At 37.0% G+C, this 6,414-nt stretch overlaps 1 protein-coding gene across 8 annotated transcripts in view; it reads left to right on the top strand.

Moving 5' to 3' along the window:
- The window catches only part of Gria4 (glutamate ionotropic receptor AMPA type subunit 4), a 420,313-nt gene that overhangs the window by 380,441 nt on the left and 33,458 nt on the right, over window positions 1-6,414 (top strand). The gene's annotated exons all lie outside the window — the stretch shown is intronic.

Here is a 6,414-nt window from a genome sequence, read left to right on the forward strand (position 1 = left end):
GCATGAAGCTTTGAGGGACGATAAAAAGTCATCTTTCTTTCTGTGTAAGCATAACCAGAGAAGGCTGACAAATGGCCAGCACCGTTCCTTTTATCTAGTGCAAGTTTCAAGTTTCTGAGCCTTACTATTTGTTCAAAATGCTACAGAATAAATATCATGGAAAACAGAGAGAGAATGCTGTACAATCAATTGGGGTGAACAGTTGGGACTTTGGTCTGTAGAATAGACTTTAAAACAAATACAAGCAAGATCCTTACAGAGAGTCATTCTATGACTCTTCTGAAAAATGTCACTGTGGGGCTGGAGAAAAAGCTCAACAGTAGGGAATTTGACTAGCATTCACCAGGCCCTGAGTTCAACCCCTGATACTGAAAAAAGATTTTAACAAGGTCAGCTACCACAAGTTCTTATGGTACACAGTGATAAATAGAGCTTTCTGCTGTTCTGAGAAACTTTATTTTAGATCATTGTTCCCTGAACATAGACTCAAATTTTAAAATCATTAAGCTTTCAGTTATAGATAGCCCAGAATTCTTGCTTGCTGCACTTTAACATAGATTCTTAACTGACAGAACAGTGTTGGGATGTTAATCACATTTCTCCTGAATCTTCCTTTCATGTGCACAGTGCTATTCGTAGTTCTCCACTTCTTTGACATTCTCCCCATCCGTCCCTTCCTCAATACCCTTAACTGTCCAAATAGCTGTGAAACTTTTCTCTGACAAATTTTTAAAGGTTATCTCAAAATATATATTTTAGGAAGCATCGTAATGAAAAGTAAAATGAAATGAGATGCAATAAAAGAGGAAATATATTTAGTTTAACTTTAATGTTTATACCGTCAACACTTTCAACTTTACATACAAATTCACCACAATCCAGATAACTATTACAATTAGCCATAAATGTTTATACCATAATAAAAGCTGCATACATTATTATCATTGTATACATTATTATCAAAATAACCATCAACTCTACTACATTCTCTATATTACTTTAATTACTATACTATTAACTTTATTGTGCAGTAAATAAGGCTATTAAAAGTTGTGTAGAGTGAATTGTGATTTAGTTGATAGAGATTTGCTGACTGTTAAATAGCTATTAGATGAGACTACTCCTTTTAAAGACATTCATATTAAGTAAGTACCTCCAAGGAACGAAGCAATGAGTCTTAGCTGCAGACTTAGTCTGGCCTTTGTATGGATTCACATACTTGATCCAAACATCTGAGGTCAAATTAAAAACCCATAGTTTTGTTTGATGGCGCACGCCTTTAATCCCAGCAGAGGCAGGCGGATCTCTATGAGTTCAAGGCCAGCCTGGGGCTACAGGGAGACCCTGTCTCAAAGAAAAAAACCCAAAAAAACCCATAGTTTCTTATGTTTTTCTTAATAGTAATAATTCTCGTGCAAAATGTATCTTCCCTAAAGATGTTTATTGGACTGTATCTAAAATAAGACAATGGTTCTGACACGCAAAGAAAAGGATGATTTTTTAAAAGAAAATAGCTGTAATAGATCTTTCAGCAGTGGTTGAACTCTGGAAAACCTAAAGCCAGCTGGACTTGGGATTCCCAGCTACAGGAGCCAGTGGCAAGAGGAGCTGATCCTTTGACACCAGGCACGTCACTGATGTTCCTTTGCAACAGGCAGCTCAGAACCTCTCAGCAGTGACATGGCACAGGGGAGTAAGTACCAAGACAGAGCAGTCAAAAAGTGTATCTTTCATTAGCCTGTTTCAGGGCTCCACAGAACTCCTTGACCTCATAGGATATTTGGGTCTAGATAAAGTCTGGATCTGCTTCAGGCTGGATATTTTCCAGAAACCAAATCACTTTTCTTTCACATTCTTACCAGGGCAAATGTGTGAAAAATAATATCCCAATTTGTGTATGAAAGATATATTATCCTACAGAACCACTTTCCCATCTAAGAATGTATGACGTATTTTACCATAAGCTGAGATGCTCTTAGAAATTTTAGAGAAAAAGCATTTGCTAAACATTGTGTGTGAGATTCAATTTTCTTTTTTATATAAGAAGCAAGTCAACATTTAGTTCTTAATATAAATAAAGTTTTAAAATGCAGAAATGTGAGATCAGGTACTTAATATCACTGAGTTCCAGTTGGCCATAAAAGAATGAACTTTGTCTTCTGGAAATGAGATGTAGTAGATTAGCACACAGTTTTTAATACAATAGTTTTTTTTTTTATTCCTTAAGAAATTCATTCACATATAGAATGCATTTTGACCATATCCAGTCCTCACTCTCCCCTTCCAACTTCTTCCAGACCCTCCACATTAGGCCTCTTCCCAACTTCATGTGATATATATATAAAATCACTGAGTCCAATGAGTGCTGACCTGGAATGTATTGTTCATAGGTGTCCTGTAGATAGATCATGGGCAACCTACCAGTAGCCATACCACCCAAAGCAAAGTGAATCTCCCTCCATCAGCAGCCATTAACTGCCAAAAGACCTTCAGATAGAAACGGGGCCTCATGAGTCCCTTCCCATCCACGCGAGAATTTTACTGGCTTGATCTTGAAGTGCATGAATTTTTAATATTTATATATGGCAAGTGGTGCTTGTGAATATCTTCCATCCCCCATATTTTTAGTGCCATATTAACAGATGCTACAGAAAACCTGGTTTGTGCCATCCAATTATGGCCTATATACAGCCTATCAGGCTACTGATTAGACAAACAGATCAAAACTCAGTTCCACCTTTGGGCATCAACAGAGACACAGAAACATACAAATTCCCCTGGTGGTGATACATTCAAAGGCTCCCTCCTCAGTTTTCTGTGGAGATGCTACTGCTTACTGTGGGTACTAAGTATTTTATACTGGCAAACTGAGATGACACATTGAAGGCATTGATGGTCCTTGTTTCCCAGGGGAAAATAATTGCACAATAGAACCTGTATACTTCATCCTTCCATTTCTGGATGTTGAACACTAGAGGAAACAGAACTTTCTGCTGCCTTTTGAAATTCCAGGTTTTTAATTTAGCTCCTTCAATAATGAAACAAATGGCTAAAATGGCAGCTCCCTTCAAGAGGAAACAAATGGATGTTTTTTCCTGTATTAATTGATGAGTCATGATGCATGAGACATTCTTATCTTTCTTCCCATTAAATCAAAAAAATTGCTGAAATAATTTGACCTTGTTCTTCTGATATGTAACTCACACATGGTTGCTGGGTTCCAACTGAGAAGTCACCAGCTGACTTCTAAGTTATCCCTTTGGGGATGCTTTGTAGACTGAGTACTCAGTACAAAGTTGAAGTTTCTAAATTTGTTGCTTAGTCCTTTTCTCTTTTTACCTTTGCACTTAGAAGTTATATTTTAGTGACCTTACTGGAGGAAAAAGTAGAGATATTGTGGTCATTTTAGTTTCTACCACTTCAAAGGAAAATAAATTTAACAAGATAAAATTGCCACCAAAAAAAAAAATCTGAGAAGTTTAAGTCTTTGCAACTTGATTTGATGAGAGACTACGGCTAGATCCCAATTCAGATTGTTCACAGGAATTCCAAGCTATTGATCTTTCAACCCTCACACTTGACTCATGGAAAATAAAACCAGACATGATGCAGTCCACCTGTATTCCCAGAACTCGTGAGGTGGATGTAGGAGGAGCCAAAGTCATATTTGGCTAAATAGGGAGTTTGAGGCCAGCCTGGGATATATGACACCTTGTCTCAAAAATAAATAAATAAATAATAAATAAATAAATAAATAAATAAATAAATAGTAAGGACTGATCGTTTTCAAAAGCCATGTGGGAATAACAAAGCAAGGTGGTTTCCATGAGTTTGAATCACCCCTGTCTTTAATGCTAGACAGACGTTCATTATGAGTTTCCTAATCTTCAGAGTGGGGCTCAAGGAAAAACATTTCTTCCGAGGGTTTTGGGAATGCTGAGATCTAGAAAGTGCCACAATGTAGAAACTCAAATGAGAAAATAAAATCCAGTTAGGCAAAGCAGAGCATCAGAAAGATTCCCTAACAAAAAGTAGGGACAAAAGGAAGTAATGGAAGAGAATATGTGAAGCCAGCATCCTGGAGACAGGTAGAAAAGAGCAGATACCAGCATGCCTGGACCTGTTGTTTATGCTTCGGTACTGAGCTCAATTTGTTGGTTGGGGCTCAATGTATCAATAAGTTGCTCACATTTAAGTCTTAGCAGCAGGGCAAACACTCTGCACCAAAGAATTTATCCATGTGAGGCTTTCAGCATCCTGAAAAGTGCTGGGCCTGATGAGTCTAAATGTACAGGCATAACATGTCTATACTCCCAGGATGGGAAAGACCACTAGGGCATGCTATGATGTCATCATGAAGAGGTAGTCAGGTCAAAGATAAAAAGTTAATGTTGGGGGTTGGTGTGTGGAGGGCAGTGCCTCCTAGCACTTTGAAATAGATAAAGCAGAGTTGAACGAATCAGTCATATTTCCATGGATTCCTTTTCTGTTGAATTTGAGTCTGTTCACTCATACTCAGTGTTGTCCAGACTAAGATTTGCATTTTACAAAATAAGGTTTGCTTGTCTCTTGTTTCGTGTAACACACACTTTCACCATGGATTCAAAGTGCCTTGTAGGGTCTTTTAAGTAATAACTCAATGAAGAAAATATGTCAGGCGAATCTGAGCATGGGATCTCAGAGCACAGGACCATGACATCTGCAGATCCTGAACACTGACATTTATATTTAGGAAACTGTATTTACACTAGGAGTAGCTTTAGGACATTAGCAAAGGTTAAGTGATAAGTCTTATGATGGTGTTGGCAGTGTCAATTCCTCAGACTTCTTCCAAAACAAACATATGCCAGGTAGAGGACAACCTGGGCCCCTTCGCCTACTGTAAGAATGTAATCAACTCCTCATTGTAAAATTCTCTCCCACGCTGCTCCAATTCAGTTTTAGGCTAATGGTAAATATTTAGAAGCTCACAAATAAATAATGGCTTTCTACAAAAATGAAAATGTATCAGTTTGCTTCATCGTAGTATATGAGAAGCATCTGTCCACAACTTCAGATGTTATCAATATCTTTTTTGTGTCCAAAAATAGTATCAACCAAAATGGAGCTAATTTTATAATTTATATTTAAGAATCAGAAGACAAAATGGTTTGGCAGTTATTTAGAGCAAAGTATAAAATAATAATTATTCTAGTTTAGAATTAAATTGTACTTTAATTTAGAATAGTGAAAATAAAGCTTATTTATTTTAAAGATTGCCCCCATAAAAAGTAAACCCTCTAGCTGTTGTTTTCAGAATGAAAATACAGACAGACATCTGAGATAACTTTGCTATAAATATGCAGTATCACACACCCAGACCTAAATAGGAAATCACCTTTCGTCTCTCCAGGGGCCTGAGCTTTCTGAGAAGCGAGCATTGTATTGACTAAAAGAATATTTTATAAAAGATAGTTTTACTAGCCAAACATAGAAACACTATAAACCATTGTTTATCGTCTTTGATATCAGAAGTCTTTGCCATAATGGAGGATCATTTCTTTTACATGGACAGGTTCCATAGTTTCTGGAAATCTGAAATCCAGAAGAGATACACATAGAGTGAAATACAGTTTCAAAAAGTTTACGGAACCATTTCAACATATGCCACAGTTCCACAAAGGAAAATGAAAAGCACAAAAGTATCTAGTCCACCTTAGCCATGCCTTTCAAAGTCTACAACTCTGAAATGTTGGAGAAATTTTATTTTAAAATCTGACTGACCACAGAGTCATACTCTACTATGTTGTAATAAATTGAATTTTATTTAGCTTTCATTTCTTTTTAATTCATTGAGGAAACTGACCTACAGATAAGTCTTAGGAGAAATGTTTACAATGTCATGTTTTCTTGAGTGCTAAATATTTAGCAGCTAACTAAAATAAGAGTTAAATTGGAGTTTCAATCAAATGAATGAGACACCCGAACAGCTTCTCACTTTCAAAGGGAGTAAAGAATGTGAGGATTCCTCTTCCATGTGCTTCACCGCAGAAACATAAAATCCACCAAGAATCACTTACCAGATCAGCACTGCTAGAGAAGCTGGGTGGTTAGATTTTGATGCTGAAAGATCTTGCTCAGAAGCACCAACAGGTCGAAGTCCCATTGAGGCTAAGCAGACAGCTCAGCTCCTCGGCCCTCAGAGTCTCCTTTCCAAGCACTTGTAACTAGAACCCCTAAAAACATATAAAACTGTTATCAGCAAGTTCATCCATTTTACATTGCTAGAACCTTTAGCATATAAAGCTAAATTTTGTGATTTAAAAAAGCAAATTTAAAGTAGACATCCAGAGACATAAAGCAATCCTAAATTTTGCTTCTTATTTGAAGCCAGTCAGAAGGAAACAGGATCCCAGGAAAGCTGATCTCAGACTA

This window comes from Nannospalax galili, unplaced genomic scaffold, assembly GCF_000622305.1.
Source record: "Nannospalax galili isolate Female #2095 unplaced genomic scaffold, S.galili_v1.0 scaffold854, whole genome shotgun sequence".
Classification (NCBI taxonomy): Eukaryota; Metazoa; Chordata; class Mammalia; order Rodentia; family Spalacidae; genus Nannospalax; species Nannospalax galili.